Here is a 25,994-nt window from a genome sequence, read left to right as displayed (position 1 = left end):
CAGAAGAATTTAGGTGAAATTGGGTATTTATCTGCATGATGATAATAGAGGAAGTCTAATGTTCATAGTTTCAAGCTAAGAAAAGGTTTTGATTTCCACTCAATCGTTGTCTAATGAAAGCACAAAAATCTTCCAATAGTACAAGAAAAACATCTTCAGCTGCTGAACAACTGTTTGATGTAGTTGAAAAAACATGTTGATTACTGTGAGTTATTTGAAAGTAGCTCAGTTTAGTGATCACCTCTTTAAGCTAAAAATAACTTCTCTAGAACAAAGGAAAACTATTGTTTGAAGAATACTGTAGCAGTTGTTAGCCAAATTCAAGCTTTGGGAAATGTTTCTTGCTTTTGTTATGTTTGCATTGAAAATTACAAGATAAAACTGAGAACTGAGAATTTTCTTTGCCAGAATCTCAACCAAAGAACCTAAAGCACCTCATAAAAACAGAAAGCAACCTTAAAATATTTTTTACATTAAAAATATTTATCTCATCACATAAAAAAATAAAAGAAAGTTAGATGTTTTAATTAATTACTTCACAAGGTAAATAATAAAAAAAAAAAAAGAAAAAAAACTGGCATAGTTTCCTCTGGCCTAGAGGTTCTTCTCCCATATTACTCCAGGAAGAATTTAGATGCCTAGATTAAACCTCACTATAGTTTTCAAATGGCTAAATATCTCTTCTATGAAATCTTCTGCTTGCTCTGTGGAGTTTTCCTTTGACATTTTTTCCATGGAAATTCTAGGAAGCTTGGACTGCAGTTCTATGCTAAAGGGATAATGTCTGTCTAGACGAAACTTTTGTCTCATCTAGAATCACGTCACTAGTCATGACTGTTAACAGATCATTAAAAGAAATTCTTCTTCTGCTATACCTTCCTACCTTCTGTCAAATAGCAGATTATGAACTTCCTCTTCGGAAAGTTACTGCTAGATCACTAATGGCAATGCCTGCTTATGTCAACTTTTAGAGCTTAGCAAAGAACTCAAAGAGCTAGGTAGCATGGTCAGAAAGAAAATGATTTTTCATTCTAAATATGCTGCTATGTCATTTCATTAGGTGCCATCTTTTTAACTTTTTAGTAAGACTTGTTAATATGTTGTCTTTTTCATGCCACCATTCATTTCTATTTTTTATAGACTGAAGACTTCTTTTCAGGTAAAGATGAAGCTGTATACATCTGATCATAGTCTGAATCTTAAAATATGATCTTCTGATGGTACAATTATAACTGAGTATCATATTCAAAATTCTGAAATATTATACTATACTGGTGTTCTTTATTCTTTATTCCTTCCATAGTCATTCTTAGAATTCTGTTTTCCATTCTAGTCTTTTCTAATTGGGATATGATGTTTAAAGAAAAAATACCTACAATAACATTTTTATGTCTTTCCTGAGTACATATAACTTTTTTAGAGCCTTTCCAATTAATTAGCATTTTTCTTACCTAACAGTCAACAGGCAAGTAGATTGCATTACTTCTGCATGTATCAGCTTTAAATTCTCTTAGATACGCTACATTATCAAATCTTATTTTTCGGATTTAACTTTTTCAGAATAATTTAACGACAGTAATGCTTTTGTGTCTTGCTTTACAAACTTCTCCAAATATATGAGTTAAAAAACAATCTTCATATCACAGATTCCTGAAAAACCCTTTCATTTTGCAAGCTACTTGTCAATTCTTTCTTCCCCTTACCATTTAAGAGAGTATTATTTCAGGAACTCTAACCAAAGGAAAAGGTTTGATTTTGGGTTTTGTTTTTTGTTGATTTTTTTTTTTTTTAATAAACACTGTGCTGCTTCTTCCCAAATGGGTAAGATTTCTATTTTATGTTCTTTTAAAAAATAATTTCTTCTGTTTTTTCCAGCACAAATATCTGACCAGTTTACAATTCCATGCACCTATCCTGGACTTCTTAAAAGAAAAAACAACGCAAACTCAAGCAAAAAAAAAAAAAAAAAATTCAATCATCAGATGCTTTCTACTCCCCGTTGAGTGCAAGAAGTTACACACTGTAATTAATAGTTCAGCACATTCCATAGTAAAGAAAATATTTGCCATTACTTCTTGTAGTAGGTAATTTCAGAAGAAATTATAATGAGGAGACAGTGGTTTCAAGCAGAATCTAGTCAGTTTCACCATACATTTTGTCTGTAGAGAGATATATGTTAGCATGAGTGACTGAGTACATCCCATGATTTTTTTTATTGTTCATCTTTATCCCTACTAAAGTTAATTAATCTTCCCATTTTTTTCATTTAGATAGAAAGATTTTCTGAAAGTTTTCTTACATCTAATGACCTGCTTTATCTTTGTTATATTCCTCCTGGACTTTCTCAAGTCTTTGTTTGATAGGTGGTACGTATTCTTCAGAACATCCAGGACAGTGTTTTTAAGTATTCTCCATTGTGCCTAAAGAGAGTCTACTCTTTTAGCTCTCTCGCTTTCAGATATCAAACCCAAAAATTCCCATGTAGCTCTCCTTTTTATAGTTTCCTTTTTCTTTTATACCATGACAGTTTAGTTTCTTTGGGAGTCTTTTGAAAAAAGACTTTCTTGAAAGTCTTTTGAAAAAGAACTTTGTATCATTTGAATCCACAACATATTACATTTATCCATATATTTATTAGTTACAGTCTTTATTGTATTTCCTGTCAATCTGTCTGATACAAAGGTCAAACTTACTTGGTTTCAATTCTTCATAACATCTAGGAAACCTGATACAGAGCAAATCTGCCCTCTCCAGAAATACATTTTTATGGATTATTTTTGTTTGGGTCAGTATTCAATTTAGCCTTCAACAGGTAGTTAAAACTATCTCATCTAGTCCTGCTGACTGAAATTCTACATTGAACTCCAAATTGGTATTTATTTAAACTATTGGTTTCATTCAAACCAGCAGTACACCCTTCAAGTAATTTTATGGTTCTTGTTTGCATCAACCCCCAATTAAGCTAGACTGATGGACTCAAAGCAGACTCAGAATTACTAAAGCCTTTATGTCCTCTGTTTCAATGTACACTTAGACTGTGAGCTCATAAATCTTTTTCTTTACTTGATGATCTGCGATGAATCAAAAACTAAACATAACTCATTGGCCTCTACTTGTCTGAACCTAATCCCATCTAAAGCTGTCAGCTGCAGAATTAATTCTTGTCATTGAATTGTGCCTGGTTGGTCCAGGCTACTCTCTCACTTTATAAATTGTTAATGAACTCCAATCACTGAAACCTGATTAACTTCTGGCATTGCAGTGAAGAATATATATGTTACTGTATTTTTGTTCTTCTAATTTGGACTAAATAATTTACACATTATTCACTGTTTTCTTTTGGAACATCCGATTGGTATATTTACATAATTTTACCTAAATATCCTTGCCATTTACAACTCTAATCCTTGTTTCAGGCCAGGCATAATAGATCCAAAGACCTAAAGTGATGTTGGTCACTAAAGAGCCTGAAGACAGTACGGTACCTAACTATTGGTCTATTCTCCCCCCTGGAATAACATTTCAATTTCAAACCTGCTGTAGAAAAAAAATCAAATACTGAATACTGAAACATTCTGATCATTCTGAATGATATCGAAACACATAACAGACATAGAATTATATGTCATAAAAAAACTGAGATTTTAAGGGCTCTTGATATTTCTCTAGTCAAATCTCGTGTTTAAAGCAGAGACATCTCTGAATTCACACAAAAATGCTCAGAGCTTTGTCCATTTGAGTCTGGGAAACCTCCAGGGATGAAGATTCCACAACCTCTCTAAGAAACCTGTTGCAATTATTCTCATAGTGTTGGTTTTCATTCACTCTTATACCTAATCAGAACTTCCCCTATTTCAATTTGTGACTGTTGTTTCTAGTTTTACTGCTGTGCACCTCAATATAAAGCCTTTGTTTTCTTGATAACCCTTTCATACCTGCTAGTAGGTGGCTGTTATCAATCCCAAATTCTGCTAGTGAAAGTCATCTCTTTACCAGCCTATGCATGTCACACTCAGTCCCTTCTCACACTGTGAGTCCTCAAATTCCTAACCATCTTGGTTAATGATTCATCTCCACTGATCTCAAGGTCATTAGTATTGCTCTTGGTAGACCCAAAACTGTGTACAGTAAATCAGATACAGGAATCAAGTAAAGGGAAATGATAACTTTCCTCAATCTACTGTCTGGATTCCTGATGATGTAGCCCAGTAGACTGTTTGCTATCATCATCACAAAAGAAAGTGACTAATAACTTATTTGTAGTCTATTGTCCACCAAGACAACAGAGTTGCAGTCTAGCTTAATCATTGCAGGGTGTTAGCCTATTCAAATGAAACTCTTTGCAGTTTTTCCTTCTGTTTCATGAGATTCCTATTGATCCTCTCTTCTAGTGTGTTTGGGTACTTCTGGATTGCAGCGTTTTCCTTGACTATAATGCATTTTGCCTAATTCTAATTTTCACAGAGGAATATTTTCATCTTAGAGAAGGGACATGAACCTTACCGTCCACATTATCAGATTAGCTTTTTTTCACAGTAACTGAAACTATTCTGTAGGTGATAGTTTTGCACAGCTTCCACAACACAGGATGAGATTGAGTATTAATACTGTTGTTCCATATAATGATTTTTCTTGTGGTCTTTTAAAAAAGAACTTTGAAAGCTGATCTTAAAACCAGATATTACCTCAGATTTTCTCAAGAGTAGACTGACAGTTACATTAAATCATTTGAAAGGATTATAAATCATGTGTTTCTAGAAATAATTTCACTGATTTATAAGCTATAAATGTGAATTATAACTACGTTACTGATTTATACATTGTTTTATAATTTCCATAAATCATATAATCCATTCATGAAAAGTATTTGGTGTGATTAATGGTGGTGATACATATCTTTCAGATATGATGCAACTATCCTTTGTTTTACGTAATAGATATTATTTAATTACATGTTTTGTTATTACTTGATATGTTTATTTTCCCCTAAGTCATTATACTATTCTGCTTTAAACCAGAGTTTTATGCTACAAAGTCTGATTTGTTGCTCCATTTGCCAAGCCAGCTGTTCTCACAGCTCTAATTGGATTTGTAGCTAATATACTTTGCTTACTCCAAGCCCCCTAGTAATAAACAAATAAAAAGAATCACGGAATGAACATAAGCAAACATTAATTAAAATGAATTAAAGAATCCCAATATTTTATTAAAGTTTTTTTTCTGAGAAGTTGTATCATGTTGTACTATATCAGACATTTTGTGTCTCAACCTTAGATTCTACATTTTGCTTTTCATTCTTTTAATAACTTTTTTTTTTAATCTCCGTGCACTTTGAAGGCGACCTGGCCTTGTTACTTGTCTGGATATAAGCCAATTGTTGGTCTATATTCCTTCTTCTATTAAGTAATTTATTAAAGAGTAAGTTATTGTCTTAGTGATCAAAATGCGTTGTTATTTCAGTGCCACATAAGAAATGTGCTTAAAGAAATGCATTTCTGTTCCATACTGATATTATAATTTATCTATAGTGGGTTTTGCATGTGTATAAGTGCATGTATGTATTTGAAAAGTTTTCCTGCTTATACAATTCTGAGCATTTGATATCACGATACAAGATTTTTAAACAAAATATGTAATCTCAAAACTGTTTACATGTAACGACATTTGAAGGTTTTATTAGTTGTTTCATCCAGCAAATGAACTTCCAAATAATTGTATATTTTAGGATTCAACATAAGATTTGAAATTGGTTAAAATTGAAAAAATATAGGACTTTTAAAAAAATAGTATTCAAGTGCATCTATGTAGAGCTAATAATGTCTACTCTGACACTATCCTTGGTTTTGCTTAAACTCAGTGCCAATAAATGTGACACCTAGGCAAACATAATTTGTAAGTAAATGAACCTGCCCACACAGAATTGTAGTATTTTTTTCAATATTTTAAAGGGGTTTTTTGTGTTACTTTGAAATATGAAGATAATGAAGCATACCTAGAATCATAGAACCATAGAATGGTAGGGATTGCAAGGGACCTTTAGAAATCATCTAGTCCAACCCCACTGCAGAAGCAGAGCCACCTAGATCAGGTCACATAGGAACATGTCCAGGCAGGTCTTGAAGACCTCTAAGGAAGGAGCCTCCACAATCCCTCCGAACAGCCTGTTACACTGCTCCATCACCCTCACAGTGAAATAGTTTTTCTTATATTTAAGTGGAACTTTTTGTGTTCCAGCTTCATCCCATTATTCCTTGTCTTGTTGTTAGCTACTGTAGAAAAAAGGGATGCCCCAACCTCCTGACACCCATCCTTTAGATATTTATAAATGTTAATAAGATCTCCCCTCAGTCTCCTCTTCTCCAGACTAAACAGCCCCAGTTCCCACAGTCTTTATTTAATCCTTAATTTCACTTTATTAATACGAGCATTTAAGAGGGTATAGAAAATACAAAAGTGTTTGTAACAATAAAAGACTAAAATGTTCCAAATATATACTTGGCCTTTAAATCCCCACCAAAGTATTCCATGCAAATATAAAATAACATTTCACACCAACTGCAGTATTCACACCTTCAAAATGTTTCTGCTTTATATAGTACTATGAACTTTTTTGCATCTCTGTAAGTATTTTCCAGTGCTGAATTCTCCAGTAACTGTTCTGTAGTTTCTAGGAGTATAAATAAGTAACATCGTGGATATTTTAACAATGAAAAAATTTAAAGGATCAAATTTCCCAACCTAGCTTACTTTCCTACATAAACATTAAAAGAACAATTTAGATTAAGTAAACATCATTAATGTGTATTTTTCAAATCTTTTAAACAACTACTCATAATCTAATGTTTTATAACTGAAAATTCAGAGTTATATAAAAATAAGCATTTGCCATAATAAGCAACAGTACATGCTGTCCAGTAAAGACAACTTTGTTATTGTTACTAAAGCACAAACAACTTTGCATTGACCTGACAGTGCAGGGTCTCTGGACTTTTCTGAACTTACCTGTACCTAATCTGGTTTTAACTTGTTTTAACAATTATCTAGGGATCAGGTGACTGCTGGCCACTCTGGATTAGTTGAAAAGTCCCTGCAACTTTTCAACTTTGAAACCACTGAGAGGGAGGTAGATTGGGAGAAGAAAGCATTTGAAAGCAAATCCAAGAGGATTCTGGACTGCAGAAAGGGAGAAACACCTCTCACTATGAACATCGTATGCCACCTGTCAGAGACCTCAGTATGGATACTGACGACTCTTCAGGAACAACTGTGCACTTGTTTTTTAGAGGAACAGAGGTCTACATTTGGACCTTGAGAAATCCATAAAACTAGAAAAGAGAGGCAGATACCAGAGGGGTGAGGCTGTTTTCATATTAATGAGATGATTAGGACTATCAAATTGCTAAATAAACTCTTTGCTCCCAGATGTTAATGGTGTGTTTCAATTTGCTCATACCATGATTTGATGTGTAACATATGCAGTCACACTGCAATCACTTACAATTTCCATAATTTACATGCATGCACCTTTTCTACCAGGTGTGGGACATCATGTTCTCACAACTAGAAAACTCCAATGCACTGAGCTCTGCTGGGATCATCTGCTACATGTGACAGAGTTCCTGGTATTTTGGTGAGATTCAACAAAAATAAAGGCACCAGTGACTTTCTTTATCTGTATGCTTCTAACAGCAGAAGATTCTACACATGTATGCGGTGATTTAAAATATGAACTAGTCAAATATTATTTTATAAAAACGTCAATTTACATTTACGTACAGAATTGATTCAAAGAAAAGTACACCTATTTCCTCCAAAATGTTGATGGTACATTAATCCATCACCATAAAATGCAAAATTCGCATATTCATAACTGAAAGAGCAACATTTTCCACCTATGAGATATTTCTTGTACTGTGGAGCCCAGAACTGAATGCAGTATGCTAGGTGGAATTTCGTGAGAGCAGAGTAGAGGGGGAGCATCATCTCCCTCAAACTGCTGGCCATACTTTTTTAAACACTAACTAAAGATTTCGGTGACCTTATTCAACTAGCTTTCATGCAATCACCTCTCCTTCCTAAAACACATCAGTATGAGAATATTCTTGAAAAAATCGGAGGAAGGTTCAGTTCTTCTCTCTGTTTCAGGGCTTGCAGACAAACATTAGAGAACTTCCAAGAGCAAAGCTAAGTTCCTTGTGTACTACTGCATTTTCCAAGCAGCTCATACAACATAAAATATTTTAATCTGGGAGTCTAAAAGCAGAAAAAAGAAAATAAGAATCTATCCCCTGCCAGGGACAGGAGGGCATTCAGATATGAGAGCTGGAAACTTAGTTTTCTAGTTTAGTTTTAAGGACTGTAACAGATGCCATCCAATTATTTTATCCTATAAACCTTATAAACAGGCCAGGTATTACAATTTCTAACAGAATACTCTCTTTTCTTAACACTATGTGTCACCAGTTTGCAGAGTGTCAACTCTAGACCAAATCTAAAAATTCTAGGTATGGTTCTATTTGAATCCACTCAAATATTGTGGTTTTACTTTTTTTTTTTTTCCCAGGAAACGTAAATTACAGAATATTCTTCAAGATCCTCTTGAGGCAATTGCATTCCATTGATGAATGTCCTTCTGCCTAAGAAATTTTAACAACTGGATTAAAAAGTAGGTTACTATGTGACATGGAAGCATAAACATTTTTGAAAGCCACATGTATTATCGTATTTAGTTTGAAGGTCTTCAATGCATAAGCATTATTCTGATTGTTTTGAAAATCTGGCACTGACATCGTTCACAATGGCTCAATTTGAACAGTGATCAAAAGACACCTTGATCTTCACTGATAAGTATGACAACCAAGAAATCATAATTCAGGAATATCTTAGGGCATGAGACATTCCTTAAGTTTTATATTATAGGGAAAAGGAGAAGACAAAAGTTTGATGACCTTATATGTGTATTGCATTGTCAAAGTAAAATATTCTCCCTAAAGCAACAGAGGTCAAATAGAAATATTAACTAGATTTATATTGCATATAGGATGGATGTGGTGATTTGCAGAGGACTCTATTACAAATAACATGATTTTCTCGGTTAATGGATCCGATCTTGTAGTCATAATAGTGAGAAAATATATTGATGAACTGAACAGCTGTTTTCTTTATGTAAGTGTACTGAGAAAAGACACAAAACTATCATGGAGAAGAAAATTATAGTTATATTAGTAATCTTCTACTATCTCAAATAGAGTTTTTTTTCATTCCCAGCAATTTGTATTTTTGAAATATCACACTAGTTTGTTTTCTGTTTACAAGAGCTGTTCACATATACAGACTGGTATCATAATCTCCAAGAATCTAATATTTAGCTTGCATGCTGATCCTTTCATTTTAAAACATTCACTTACTTTTTATTTTATCATGAAATGTCAGGTTAAATATTGCTATCTTCTGCTGAATGCCAAAGAAATCTAGGAAAAGTAAGAGCTGATGTGAGTCAAACTATTATAAATCAAGGAATTATGAACTAAAAGTCTTATTGATTTAGATAGCCACTGAAAAATTTTTAGACTGTAGCCCGAAGGCATATCTATAGCACAGTAGGGAATGATGCACATCTGTCCTAATGAGATACAACTTGGCCATAGTGATGATGAAGGACAAGGCATTTCTGCCTTGTCCACAAACAGTAAAGCTGCATCAGTACAGTAGGGCAACCAAGATGAAGTGTATTTTACTTTCAACAGTACCTTAAGCCAACCCAGTGTGTTGTTTCACCTGTCACTAGAGCAGGTTGCTCAAAGCTCCATCCAACTTCTAACCAATATAAATAGCAAGTGTTTCATAGTATCAAATTCATCATTGCATTATTATGCCTTATGGAGAATGAAGGTAAGTTTAAGACCGTATAAAAAAACTTTTACATTTTCATTTGTCTGTTTAATAACTAAAAAAGTAGTTTCTAAAAATATAAAGAAGACTCAAAGAGAAATAATATGGACTGAACAGTGAAATACTAAAAAAAAATGAAGACTTTTAGAACATTAGATATATTGATTATTTCACGTTGATGTAGTCTGTGAAAACTCCATCTTAATTTAATGAGAGCAACTGTATAAACTTCAAATTGTATGAAATTAATAGCATTTCATAGGCATTACTTTGTCATACATAGTTTTACAGATATTATTGATATCTCTTTTTTAACTCTGAAAAATCTTCCACGTATTTTAGAGTTGTTATTAGTCACACTATTATTACAGCTGCAGTTCCGATCAGGGCAACTTTTACTTACAGTGAAATGAAGATAGGGGGAAAAAATATAATGATTGAAATATTTACTGAACAAAACCACAAATAGGTAAGGTTAGGATATCAGGCAATAATCTGTTAGAAAAATTGCCTTCATATGATTATTGCCTTCTTACATTTGTTTGCAAAGATTATGGTAAAGATAGTTACACTAATGTAAAGTAGAAACTCTGTTTTCATTTATATCCTATTGGATGACTATACAAAAATACTTTTTTTCAAGCTTCTGTTTGCAAGAGTTTTTTTTATTTTTTAAGGTTAGAAGGTATCCCATACAATCAAAATCAATGTCTCTATCTGAAATATTTGAGTTGTGCAAAATTTGCAAACAATCATTCCTACCTCTATAAATGCTGTTACTTTCCATCAATGTGTGAAACAGAATGAAAGCACCACTGCTGCTGTATTACAGACAAAGTTCTGAGCCTTTTTAGTTCATGGTGAATGCAAATCACTGTGCATTCCAGGATATTTGAAGTTTGGAATTTTTTATCAGAGGTATTTTGACTTTGTGCTGGTTTAGCCAGGTTTCCACCAAGTCCTAATATCAGTCCCTGCTCCTAAACTGGACAGGAGAGAAAGAGAAATATAATGAGTGGTTTGTGAGTTGAGATAAGAACAGAGAGATTGCTCAGCAGTTAACATCATGAGCAAAACAGACTCAACTTAAGGAGAAAAGCTTTTTTAGTCAAGCTCGAATATATGCTTATCTTCATCCTAAAAAAAAAAAAAATATATATGTAATTATCTATTACATTTAACATAATACAGGAAATTTTACAAAGGTGAAGAGATTGACTCCCATGTTGATTCTACTAAAGAAATACTGTTGTCAGGATCACCATTTGTGAACTGTGTATGACTGAAATCTTGCAGGAAGAAAGAAAATTCTAAATTTTTCTTCTATTCCGTGGATCTTTAAATACTGAATTATATTTCAAAACAGAATTTTGGAAGACCAGATTTCCATTTAATTAGCAGTCCTCAAAAACTCTAGATATATACATAATTACATTTGACGGAAAATCAAAACATTTTACTTAAAATGTTGTCTTTTGGAGAATAATGCATCATGGAGTGAGGAAATAACTAGCTTAAATCAATGGTATTGCAGTCATGTTTATTCAAACTGTTGTTTTGTTCTCCAAGAAAAATCATTAGGGTAGCTCGTTCTGAAAAGCAGAGTATTTTAGGTTAGTGGTTTTTTTAAGGTGTAAAACAATAACATATTTTCACAGACATATATAATGACTACAGTTGATTTGGAAATCACCTTTATTCTTGAAGATGTAAATGAAGTGACATTCTTACCCATGTTATACCAAATGTGATTAAATCTATTTCAGAAGATAAATAATTACTGGGAAACAAACTAAGAAACCACAAATTCAGAGGAATAATCTGATGATATCTGGTTCTGAGATGAAAAGCTCACTCCAACTATTTGACCTTGAAGAGCTGCAATGAGAAATCACAAGAATAAATGAGTGAGATTTGTTGATGGAAACTGCACACAAACTTTTGAAGAATTCAGTGACATTTTGTCTTAAAAAATATAATAAAAACAAGTCTAAATGATCAACATATTGTTTTACCTAGATGAATTATTTTCTGCAAAGATATAATCTCTCTCGGTAAGATGAAAAGTCAGTTTTTTAGTCCCAAGATGAGGAGAAAAGTTGTCTCCTTGTGATTACTCCTCTGTACCAGTAGCTGGGGTAGACAGCTTTAGGCTCAATCCCTTGCTGTGATTGGATTACTGAGGTATTGTGAAAACAAGCTTCTGACTGTGACAGATGAGCACCATCAAATCTTATTGAAGCATTTTCAAACATTATGAACCCTGAGTTTCTGTCTTGCCTTTCTGACAGAAGTTCAGTGTGCTTGCAGTGCAGTCAGAAGAAAGAAACAAGTGTTATCTGATCCCTGTGTTGTGTGTTAGATCTTGTATACTTTCCATGGGCAGATGAAGCTAGGAAGTCAGGATCTGCACTGTTGGTTCTGTGTTCATTTTTATTGACTGCTGCAGGGAAAGTGTAAGAAAGCACAATCTGAAATGTAACAGAAATTGTAGAGGTTCATCTGTGAGAATTTTTGTCATTGTATAATGAAGAAATGGAACGACATCCACATTATTAAGTTTCACTGAATTTTAGTCTTTGAGAAACATAGTATTTTTTTATTGATACACAATCAGTTCATTTAAATTATGGAGTTATTTTTGTGATTTCCTGTAACATGGAAGGTTTATCTTTTGCAGAAACATTTCTTTTTCTCTTCAATTCAGGTTAAAAACATTGCCTAATCAGTCTACTACTAAGAGTTTCAAAGTCTTCCTACATATCTTCTTGCAATGTACACAAATAAAGGGATGTCCTTTTTTATTAATTGTAAAATCTATCTGCGGCAAATTCCAAGAATATGTACTTTGTTTTGTGACAATACAATGATTTTATTTTGAATGGTAGAGGCATAGAAACCAATTTTCTAAAAATAGTGCATACAGAGGGATGGATTCCAGGGGAATCTTCACCACTTCTCTGTAATTAAATGAAAGCATTTTCTGGTGTGTATAAACCCATTTAGGTAAGTAGCAATGAAAGTGAAAGATAAGGCAAAAGGTGAAATTAAAAAAAAAAAAAAAAAAAAAAAAAAAACCAAAAACCCGTGCAACTTTAATTCATAATGAATTAAATTCAGATTGTATCGTGCTTTCAGCTTGAAAGAGTATTGAATACCAACCTCCAGCCAGTTGAAATTTTTGTAGCAGAAGTGATGTTTCTTAGAACATGCAAAATTTTTATGTCTCAAATATGTTTCTTAAAATAAAATATCTCAGATTCATCAACTTTTGCTGAACAGTAGGCAGCAGATATAGATCTGGATCCCTGGTGGGCTGTCACCTGTTACTCTGATTATCTGGTCAATTGACAAGGCAGGTCCTGGAGGGCGCTGAAAGCACAGGCTGATCAGTCAGGAATCCCCATCCATGGATGCATTTGTGTAGTTCCATACTCTTGACCCATTAATTTGCAGCAAGTGACAGCTTAGGATCATTTCTTATTCCTTCTTTTCTAGATTGTCTTTGATTCTTCTGGTGAAGTTATAGTAATAAGATTTTTGGTAAGAACATATCAAGGGAATTAAAATCTTTCCTAGTCTATTCCAGAGCTAGCAGGAGGGATGTTTATTTATTTATTTACTTGATTTTCATCTAGGTGTATGTAGAAAAAGTATACTTATAAAAATTACAATAGAAGATAGTGTTATCCTCTCCTTCTTTATTTTATTTTTTTAAAATAGTGTAGAAACTGAATTTACACAGCTATGGTGTATCTTAAAATAATTCTCACCGCCATGGAGAGGAAATACTGTATTGCTTTTCAGTGAAAACATTTTCAGTTCAGAATTTTAGTCTGCTGTTTTGTAATATTCCAATACAGCATTGCATATTTAGAGCAGATATTTTGGTGCAAAGCCTTTTATTTATCTCCTTCCGAAGACACAATCATAAGCCAATTTTCCTTCTGTCTACTTTCATTAAACTGCCTTATTTGAAAACAGTACTAAGAAAGGCACCTAAACACCCTACCTTCTCTTAGAGAATTAGCATTTTTCCTTTGATGTGGCTCAGAGTGGGAAAGCACTTTAATGCTGGACTCAGCCAATTTCTCCTATTACATTGACATCAACTGCACCAAACTACTTTGTAGTGGCCTCTCCAGACAAATGTTAGTCTGACATGTTTCACAAAAGAGGAGACGCAAGTACAACTTTAGCAAGATTCTGCTCTGAGATCTGATGCCCGAATACAATTTCCCAGGTCATAATTAATAGAATTCTGTTTGATGTGATCAAAAACAGAACAAGAAAAAAAAATCTTGACCTATATATATTTTTGATATTTATTAATAGAAGAATGATTAAAGAACAGGGATGGAATCCTAAGGGCTTGACAGGCCCATCACTCATGCCAAAGGGTCTTTACACCACCTGGTCTATCCTATGGACAGCCAGGATGCTATGGCAGGGAGTAACGTTCAGCTTCATAAGCAAGAAGCTTTCTCCACATATTCCTGCATTCAACAACCCTATCACAAGCAGTAGTCAAATTCTGATGTAAAAGCTGTTTTATAAAAGCCAAATATTTAACAAAACATGTCTAATGCTGTGGAACATAGTCATTTGCGTGTCACAACAGAAATAGTTTTTTTGATTATTTGATTATCTCATATTTAAAGTTAGTTCTGATCTCCAAAATAGAGGCAAACAGTACTTTCTAATATACCACTCTTCTCGAAAAGCCAATTAAATTCTTCATGATCAGAAACATTCAATGTCTAAGCAAGAACGTTAGAGAGAATTAATAATAACAGAGATGTATCACTGTATTAGGAAGCAGTTAGAAACAGAAAGGTATACACTGGGTAGCAACACTCTCAATTCTTCTCATTTTCTGACTTACAGAGGAGAAGGTTTTTTTAATATAAGTCAGTTTTTAATGACTGTATGTTTTCTACTCAAAGATTAGGGAAGGTGGTAATGTTCTAGGACTTCTCATATGTATGAGAAGATAGCACATGAAAGATAGCATATGGAACATGTTATCCTGACTTCTGATCAAGGACCACGTTTATCTGAGTATGGTGGGAAAAGCCTCATTCTGTCTCCTGGCACGCCTTTGCAAATCAAGGATAAAGTCCATTAGTTCATGCAAAAATTCTGTCTTTGAATAGGCAGCTAGATTGTATTTGCAAGTATTTCTGTGCACAAATTCTCTGCTAATTTTTGGTTGTTACTTCAAAAGGAAAAAAGAACATAAACAACATTATTAGCTCTAGGATACTTTTGCTATAAACCAATCTTTCTTCAAAGTCAGTAGCAGTTCCTTCAGTAAACACAACTAAATATTTCACTATCCTTGAAGCCCTATTGTTCCATTTATAAGAAGCCTTGGGTGTTATGTCTCTCAAGAAGACATATAGGAGTTACAATTTTGTAACTCCTAGCAGTGAAAGAAATCAATATAAGAAACAGAAAATATATTTCAGTCAGTCATTTCTAATGTACAACCAGGACTAAAAGAATGGTACTTTGCACTTGACCTAGTATTATCCTTGGCATGCAATTGAAAAGTTCAAATTTTACCCCTAGACATCAAATAATTAGGAGAACACCATTTCAATTAAAATCTTTGCTTTATTTTCTAGCCAACTTTATTTCTAAAGAGAAAGTAGAATTATAGGGGAGCACTTTTTATAAAGTACAAGATTGTTCTCAGAAATGCTTGGTTAAGAATGCTTGAATGTGAATAAGAATGAGCAGACATGCAGAAAATAACACATTTATCTAGCTTAAAATCAGGCCACAGAGGTCTAGATTTGTAATATATTTAAATATGTATCTCATTTAAACACATATCTGGCTTAAACCAAATGAAATAAATTATGCAAGCAAAATTTAGAACAAGTTTTATAACAGACTCAAAGCCTTTTTTGGTTTCCCCTAATTAACTGGGTTTACTGTTATTATTTTTCCCAAATTCTCATATTCCTATCAATCTAATGTTCCTGTCAAATGATAAGATTCTGTATAACATGAAGAGTTTTTCATAAATAAACAGAAATGAAAGTTCACTATGAAAAAAAAGAAGGATCACTATGGTGTCTTCTGACATTTTCCCTACATTTTGTTTACTGAAGAATAATCACAATCCATTTGTGAGCATATCTACTGAACAGCACTTGCTTCCCAGAAATCTTGGAATTAGAAAATTAATTATCAGTGTTTGCTGGCATATACTCAGTTGGTCTCTTTCGTATTTTCCCTGTCATTTCATATTACTCCACTTTTGTTATGTGTTCTCTAACACAAATTATTTTCATCATGCTAACATTCCTACTTTTCAATTACGCATGCAAATCCTTTTGTAAAGCCATAAAGCACTTCCATACATCTCTCCACGTTAAACCGTTCCGTCCTTCTGTTCATAAATGAATTAACATCTCTTTGAAATCATAACTTGAAGCAAGTCTACTGACCATAAATGACTAAAACCAAGGTCAATCCATTGCTGGAGCAGCATGCTCTCCCAGCTGGTGTGAACTGGTATAGTTCTATTCAACTGAAACAATGCAGATTAGCCCAGCTTCGTTGATTTTTCTGAAATTATGGCATTTAACATCAGCTGAGACATCAAGCCAAACGAGAATATGACATTGTTTAGTCTTTCTGGTTCTTTGTTATTGAAGTTATTACACTTGCCACTTCACATCAAAAACATTTTTAAAATCTCTCCTATTTCTGTAAATTTTACTGTATCTATTCATATATATTCTTCATGTTTAGGGTCTTTATCATTTCCAAATGTCTTATTTTTGTATATATTTATGTCTATGTATACATTTAAATATGCTATCTATTGGACCTGACAAAACTTTTGTAAACAAAAATTAAGTTTTTTTGTAGGACAGAATAAGAAAACAAAACCAAAAGAAAAACAAATCCCTAAAATAGTAAAAAAAAAAAAATGAACTAAGACAAAATGCAAATGCCCTTTGCAAGAGCAACATGGATGTGTGCAGATCCAGCGAGTGACCTCGGCTTCAACTCATTTCTGATTCTAATCAGGTTATAGACATATTATAGAAACATAATAGGTGTCTTTCTGGCTCTGGACTAGTCTAAGATGGGTCTATGAAAAACATGTAAACATGTAGACACAGGTAAACCATGAGGAGATATAACTGAAAGAGACTTTTCCTGAGAGGAAAGAATATGGAATTTTTCCAAGTCCACTACTTTCTTTGCTACAGTCTCTTGCTAGAGGGCAAAATTACACACACTATTGTAAAGATGTTATGCTAAATTAGAAAATGCCTTTCCACTCAATTTTTCAACTCTGAACCCTCCTGTGATATAATGGTAGATAGAAACATATGAGAAAATTTTATTTCCATAGCACAACACAAAGTCTTTTGGTCAGTGTAGCCTGTGTAAATACATAATCCATTTCTGATGGTGAAATACAGATACCTTAAGAAACTTATAACTTTGCAACTTCAGGCTTTGTTTTGTACTTTATTCTGATTCATTTGTTGCTTACGTATTTCGCCTGAGTTTAATACAGCTTTTGATTTTGAATCAACTGTTATTTGTTTTGTGAGGGACATCAACTTAAAAGAAATCTTAAAAGAAACATAGCCAAATACTCAGCTGTGGCAAAATCCTGTTGGATTCTTCAGCTTATAATTATTTTGCATTCTATTTAATTGTCTGTTTGAATTATTTGCTACTTCCTGGGCTACCTTTACTTGCAGAAATAAATTATTACAATGTGAGTAAAAACAAACAAACAAACAAACAAGAAAAAATTACAATTAGGGTACAATTAGAGGATGTATAATTAACAGTGAGTGCAAAGGGTGAACTACAGTTGACTTTGCACAATGTATACTCTGTCATTGCTTTGAAGCCCATATAATACAGACCAAAATGTTTAGATAACAGCAAGGTAGTCAGGTAGCAGGAAATGTGATGAAAAATAATTCAGATAATACATTTGTATGTTAAACATCCCTGTTAAATACACTGGGATGTGAAGGAAGAATACACAATTTAAGATCCTGTTGGGTTATTTTTCCAGACTCTATTCATTACATATTTTCTAAGACAAAATATAATTGATAAGGATTGAAGTGGATAAAAAAGATTAAAATGCAGTTAGGCTTTCCAATATGTAGACAAAACAAAATCACCACAGTTTTAGACTTTCAATTTAGTTTCATATGAAAAAGCATGAACATACAAAGCAGAAAAGAAAAAGCTTCTCTGATATTGCAGCTCCCCAAGACAAGACTGCATGTATCTTGCTTTACTAAGCTTCTTGAGTGAGGTTGTTGAGCAAATTCTGTGACCTGAGATATGGCATAGAATAGAAATTACTGATATCATTCCCAACGTAACTAAAGGTTAAAGGTCTGTTACTTGAGGAATATATACCTAAAAGTTCAGCAACAGTAATGAGGTCCATAGGTGAACCTGGGTGTAATTCAGTTACTGAAACTGGATACATATCCTTCATAGGTGCTGAGCCTGTATCTAAAGAAGACCTCAGTACATAGTAGTTACCAGAAGGTTACTTTGTCAGCTCTGGTTTTAGTTTGTGTGAAAGGAAACATAGGCTTGTGAACTGTTAGGAGCCGAACTAAATAAAAATTTAACCAAGGGCTTCAAAGGTAAAATGAACTTGTATCATAAGAGTAACAACTAAGGAAAAGATGGAAGACTCCCACAAATATATCAGTATGAACAGTTACAACACATTTATAAAGCATCTAGCTTTTAGGAATATCAATAGGAAGAAATATTTACAACTGATACCCTGAATTCATATAGTGAACTAGGCCAAGAGCTGCAATCAGGTAAGATGTGTTGTGCTCTTCACTCAGTGTCAGTTTGTGACAATAAACTAGTTAACCTTATCTGTTTGAGCCATACATTTGCTACTTTGAAATCAGGAAAAATACTTAATATTCAGCTATTAGTAATATATTCCCTGCATGATATAAGTGCATATATCAACACTATGATTTAAACCAAGTGCATGTGGAAAGTTTGCTGCTTGCAAGATATAAATGAAATACAATTCAACTGCAGCATATTGTTCACAGATGTAAATTGAAAAAAGCCTAGAAGAAGAAAAAAGTGATGAAAAACTAAAAAAAAACAATAAAAATAAGCCTAGTACCTTCCTGGAAGTAATTTTAAGGTCATAGTAACAGGATTGCCCCTGCTCCCCTCTCCGCAAAATATGACACATTTGGCATCTGTGACAGTTGCCTCGAGAGCTTTGAAAGAGGTTGTGCTACTGTCAATATTAGTCAAACACTGTGTTGTAAATGTGACACAGTCTCCAGTTGAGTTGCTAACAATATTAAACCACAGGTAACATATTACTCAATTTCCATAACAGTCAATGCTGATCTCTACTTAAATATTCCTTTAGGACATATAATAAAAAAATCATGTAAGTTTCAACTGCTGCATGCTGATGTTGTCAAGAACGTATATGAATGAGACTGCATATTACAGAAGATTAAGTAAGGCATTGCAATAATGACTATATATTTTATCTTTTAACATATTTCCCTTTTCAACATTTCTAAGCTCCTGGTGAAACTTGTCAGTTTTTAAGATAAACAAATGTCTGTAGTGAAATTTGTGTTGGAACAAACAGCTTGTATTTTTTTAATTTATAAAAGAATATGTAGTCCCATGAACAAATGAAAATTTGCACCTTCTGTCTGCTCTGGTGGCATGTACTTCTTTAATCTATCCAGCTGATAGCGATAGATATCACCGGAACAGGAACTTCAGGTCAACTCTTCTTTCTCTTGATACACAACTTCTGAGAACACCAAATTTTCTTTTCTTAGCTAATATAAGTGAGTTTATTTGTAATTCCAACTCCTCTATTTCTAAATGCCATCATCTTTGTACTTGTAATTCTTTCTATGAGGCAAGTGGGAAGCTATATGTATATGGGATGTTCTACAGACTGGGAAGGAAAAGGCATCTTTCTTGGTGTTCTTAACTGTCCTTGCAAATGTTAGTTGGAACACTCTAAATTATTTATTTTCCTTTGAAAACAACACCACAACATTTCACTGTTTATAATTCACAAAGATTACTTTCCACGAACTCCATGGGGAAAGGTGTGAAAGGAGGGGAATACAGAATGAAATAATCACACTTACAAAGACACCCATCCTTCAATGCAGCTATGGTTTTTGAAAACTTGACTAGAAATATGTATTTTAATAGCATGAAGAAACTGCAACTACAAAAATAGTAGTTATTATTCCTTTTGTTTTTCACAATTCTAATTGTGATAATTATAATTAAAACATATGTTATAATGTATAAAAAGCAAGTACGACTGTTGTTGTCTCATTAACAAAGGTAAGTCACCCTCTTCATGCTTTGAAATGTTCCTTTTTTATATATATATTTTGAAACAATATCTGGAAATTAGCCAGCAAAGGACAAAAAATTTTTAGACTATAGTTCTATACTTCCATTTTTATTTAAAACAGAGGACAGATTAGAGAGATAAGGCAAAAAATAAAACTACTTTCTACACACAAGATTCTTTACAGAGGATTGTGCTATTATCACTGGCAGTATTCCTTTAACATTCAAAATAGATTTGTCCACTTTCCAAAATCATCTTTCTTTCAGATGATTTTCTATCAGAGATGAAGGGAAAGACTTTTGATTAACCTAAGCTGAGATATATTCTTCTTACTTTCTTTTTCCATCCTTTTATAAGTGACTTCTCTTGTTTGCTACATCACAAAACAGAGGGCTTTGGCAGACTAGTGCCCGCAGAACAAAGTTTCTCTGAAGATCAATCAGCACCTGCAGTCTGAGTTTATGCACCTGAGGCATATGTATAAAATAAGCTCTGTAAGACAACTTGCTTACAACTTGCATCACAGAAAGATAGTAATTTGAAATGAATGAGATAACCAAATCCACTTTTAAATCAGAGATACGACCATATAGAGTCAATAGTTTATTCGAATAACTTTTGCATTCTGCTAATAAAGAAATGCATCCCGTCCAAGAATAAAACTGGGAATACTGTGGTAAAAAGTCACTGAAGTACACACATCAAAGAGTGGAAAATTACAGAGGAATTAATGGAACCTGTTGAACTACCTAAAAAAAAGGTAGTTGTTACTACTACCGTCAGAACCAGAAGCTGGAGTGATGATATAGAGATTACTACATTTGATTTCTGTGTGAATCTAACTTGCTGAATGGTAAAGAGTACATGTCACAACTCATTTGAAATAATTTTTAATAATTAGGATTTTTTAAGTTTTTCTGAGTGGCTTTACACTACAGGGTTCACTGTTCTCTGTGATAAAAAGCTATTCTCTGAGATCCAGTAATTTTCAGTAGTGCTGTATTTTTTTAGAAAATAGATGGGATTTTTTGCTTTGAATCTGTGAATCTTTAAGTCATCACTGTCTTAAAGACTTTGCAGTTAGTGGGATTTATTTTTATTCAGAAAAAAAATCGTGATCAATTTTATAACATCATTTAGCTTCATGAAAAAAATGATTGAAATAACACTGTAAAAGAAATGCAATGCTGATAGAGAGGAACTGTGGCCAAAGTTCAGACATGAAGATTGTAAGCCAGAATTCCTTCTTGGCAGAACAGAATCACTTTGCAGATATTTTAATTTTTTCATTATCTTTGTATCTTGAAATTGTTACCTTCTTAGTTTAGTTTGTTTCTGTGGGTGGGTTTTTTTTTAGTTTGCAGCTGGATTCCCAGAGTATCTATTCTGAGATCTTCCCATTTCTGTTAGAATGGTAAATGAATGAGAACGCTTATAAACTCGAGGAATTAGGTACATATATGCTAACATCCAAAGTCATGCCACAGTTTTTGCTTACCAACTACCATGAGGTAATAGCAAGTTTTTCACTTTGAATCTTTATAGTGTGCTTTTTTCCATATGTGATTTTTCTTCAAAGAGGGAAAGAATACTGCAATTTTTAACTTTTCTTTACAGAATTATATGTCTAATACATATAAATAGAAACGTTCTCTGGGAGAAGCCACTGATTTTTTTCAAGAGAGCTCTATAATTACTGGGGCTCAAAATTCAAGTGTCTTGAAAAAACTCTGATGATTTAAAAAATATTTCCAATGGAAGAGAGATCTAAGTGTCAAAAGATTCAAAACCAAAATAATTTGTAAACAGCAAAATAAGATTTTTAAGCTTTAGTAAAATAAACAAGCACACAAAAAAAAACCCCAGGGAGAATAAACAAGCAATACATTGTCAACTTGATATAAGACTGTTTTATGTTCTATGAGTGATGAAGAAAGGTTAGTTTTTCACTTAATTATAAAGTAGCATGACTTATTAGTTATTTTAAGTGCACTGGTCTAGCTGAGAAATAATGACTAGAATAATAGAACCAAAAAGGGACAAATTAAATAGCATGATCTCAGCAAAGCAAGTTCTGGCAAAGTGGTTGATACTGAAGACAATGGAGACAATGCAGTAAAAAAAGGAGCAGCATCAAGATAACTTGCCTGCCTCCTGAATGTGAATGTATCAACTGGCAATTATGGTATGAAAGAAAGCAAAAAAGATTAAAAAAAAAAAAAGTGAGAGAGTGATGAAGTAAAGAAATATTAAGAAAAATCTTAGGTCTTACATCTTTCTGTGTGATGGGCTAAATCTTATATTGTGAACAGTATCCTGATTCTGTTCAGAAAGTTGCATTAAACATTTCTTGAGCACTGCAGTGCATCTTACAGAACGCTATCCCTCACATGCCCTTTGAGGAAAGGAGGAGATCTTCACTTGGCTCCTCTGATCTGAACAAGGTAGGGTGCTCCATGAAGCAGAGCTATCTCATAGTGCAGGTACAACATCAGTGTTAAAATCATTTTACTTCCCAGACATTTTACTTTCCTAGACAGTTTCTACCTTGGAATCTCTCTCAACAGAACTGCTGCATATCTACCGGTAACATAGGTTCTTTGGTATGCATGGTCTTGCAAGTCTTGTTTCACAAGGACAGGTATTGTTCAAATATATAATAAAGAGGATTAGCATCAATTCACTGATGAAAGAAAAGCAAGCTCCTTTCAAGGTTGCCTAAATCTTTAATTGGACAGTGATACAATATCTGTCCTCTCTGACATGGCCTGAGGTCTGCTCTGGTTGGGAAGTTCACACTCAAAACTGTTAACTATGCCAGAGCCAGTCCTTGATTCAAGAAGTACAAAAAGCTTCTGGTAAATCACCAAGTTGGTTTGCTTCATAGGTTTGACAGATTTTTAAAACTTTTTATAGGTAGTGCCTGAATGGATAATTTGTCTCTTCAAGTCGTTAGGCAGCAAATTTGGAAGTATCTTGGTATCTCAGTCAAAGAGTTAAAGATGTCTTCATTACTTTTATGATGAGGATAAAAAAGTCTATCAAAAACAGTTTACTGTGGAAATCCCCTAGGCATCAGGCATGATTCTTGCTAAAATTCTGTTAGGACATGAAAAAATTATGTATTTCATAGTTCGCAAAATGCAAACACACTTTTGAAATGTTATTTCTTTAATGGTCTCTGCTAAGGAAATGCCTAAGTAAAGTCTCATTAATTTCAGTGAGTATAGACTAAATATTGAGTTTGCAACTCAGTGTTTTCAGATAAACAGTTTTTAATCAAGAAAATTTATTCTCAACAGATTTAAACCATTCTATATTCTCTTTTCTCCCTTTTTATTTCACATTTTACGCCTATATACTGTGGTCTACTTGTATGTCCCATCCTTGGTGGATGATTCATAGAATCATAGAATCATAGAATGGTAGGGGTTGGAAGGGACCTTTAGAGATCATCTAGTCCAACCCCGCTACAGTAGCAGAGCCACCTAGATCAGGTCACACAGGAACGCGGCCAGGCGGGTCTTGAAGACCACCAGGGAAGGAGACTCCACACCCTCTCTGGGCAGCCTGTGCCAGGGCTCCCTCATCCTCAACAGTAAAATAGTTTTTTCTTATATTTAAATGGACTTTTTGTGTTCCAGCTTCATCCCATTACCCCTTGTCCGCTTACTAGATACAACAGAAAAAAAGGGATGCCCCAATCTCCTGACATCCACCATGTATATACTTATAAATATTATTAAGATCCCCCTTCAGTATCCTCTTCTCTAGACTAAACAGCCCCAGTTCCCACAGCCTTTCTTCATAAGGCAGATGCTTCAGTCCTCTGATCATCTTGGTGGCCCTGCACTGGACTCTCTCCAAAAGTTCTCTGTTCCTCTTGAGCTGGGAAACCCTGGATAACCTTGTAAAATGAGAATTTTAGTAGAAGAGTATGTATATCTACTCAAAACTCTCTGAAAGCATCCATCTAAAACTGATAACTTTAAAGAGGGAGATGACTATCAGCAGGATTAGAAAGCAGTCAGAGAATGGCAAGGATTTTCACGTAAAAAAGAAATTAGCCTGAACAGAATGAAAATTCATAATAGGAAGAAGAGAGCTTGGAACGGAAATAACAGAAGTGAAACCTGATTTGGTACTGCTGGAAGTCACGCTGCATCATCACAGCCTCTGCCTAATGCAATGGGAGTCCTGCCCCAGTGAGTGGCTGTTCCCTGTTCACTATGGACAGCAAGTGGACATATGGGGCTGCAGCTGCCACATGTCCCATGAGAGGGATGTGCGAGCAGGACAGTCTCTGTTCTGGGAGACTAGGGGTTTACTAGCTATCCAGGTGTGCTGATAGAGACACGCTATTCCTCTATGTGTGTGTGACTGTATATGCAAGCATGTATATGTGAACAGTGTGATGAGAACATTTGAGGATAAATTTGTAATAAGATAGAGGTATTTGTAAAATTGCATGTATGTAATGTTACCCCTCTACTGTTTCAACTATTCTATTTTATTGCTAGTATTGATCTTCTGCATATAGTTCAGTACTGGATAATAACTTCATGTTGTTTGTACCTCAAGAAACTGTTTCAGTCCCAATCTGGTTTAAATTATGTCAGCTGAAAAGTTCTTTCGTTTGGCAAATTCTAACCTTACGTGGACTAGGAACACTCATTAGCGATATGACAAAGGTCCATTGTTTCCTATTCACTGTAGTCTTTCCTATATTAGTGTGACTTATGAAAACTCCATAGTAGAAAGTCATGATTCAGCACAGCGTTCACAAATGTAAGAAATACCTGTACCTGTCTCTAGCTCTGCTAGTGATGATGACTCTAGGGTATCTCATTTGCATCAAGGTCTATTTTTCCCTCATGTGTATCTAGGGAGAAATTCTTAAAACAAATTTATTTTTTTTAATGAGTTGCTGAAAAGAAAATCTGCATTTTTATTTCACTTTTCAGTATATCTTTAGAGCCTACTTGTTCATTTTGCTTTATATCGGGAAGGGTTACACTCACCAAGTGCTAAAAATCTTTAAAGCTATGAATAATTGCCAGATGTTCCTGATAGCTCATTATCACCACCTTCAGCATTTCTTTCTTTCCCTTGCTTTAATTACACTGTGATAAATTTCCAGGAGAATTTCACTAAATAGAACCTAGGTAACACTTGAATGGACCAAGATGACAATATTATTAATCGCTTAAGTTGATTATTATACTATATACTTGTCCTATAAAGTGATCTGCACCTCACCACTTATATTCAATAATATTTCACAAATATTTAGATATTTATAGAGAAATGTATATAGAAAAGAATCCAAAAATAAAAAAGAAACAATCTAAAATGCATTTCTTAAAATTATACTTTTGATTAATTTTTTCTGAGAGCTTTAACATTTGAGCAGATGAAAAATTTTAGCTGTTCAAAACAGTTTCCTGAATATTTCTTTCAGATTTTCCATCTTGGTTTAAGGTCCTCTCTACTACAGCTAGGACCTTATATAATAAGTTCATATATACATATATACATATATATATAGGTCTTATATATACTAGAGATAATGGTAACTGAATGACAATATAGAAACATTTGTATGTATGTAGAGACTGACTGAGACCCTAGGCTCTGGAGGCTGACAAAATGTAAATAATTGTGAGAGAAACAGCAACTTCAGATGCCAAAGAGAATGCCCAGTCCT

Source organism: Colius striatus, chromosome 1, assembly GCF_028858725.1.
Source record: "Colius striatus isolate bColStr4 chromosome 1, bColStr4.1.hap1, whole genome shotgun sequence".
NCBI lineage: Eukaryota > Metazoa > Chordata > Aves > Coliiformes > Coliidae > Colius > Colius striatus.
Note: the sequence above shows the minus strand (reverse complement) of the source record.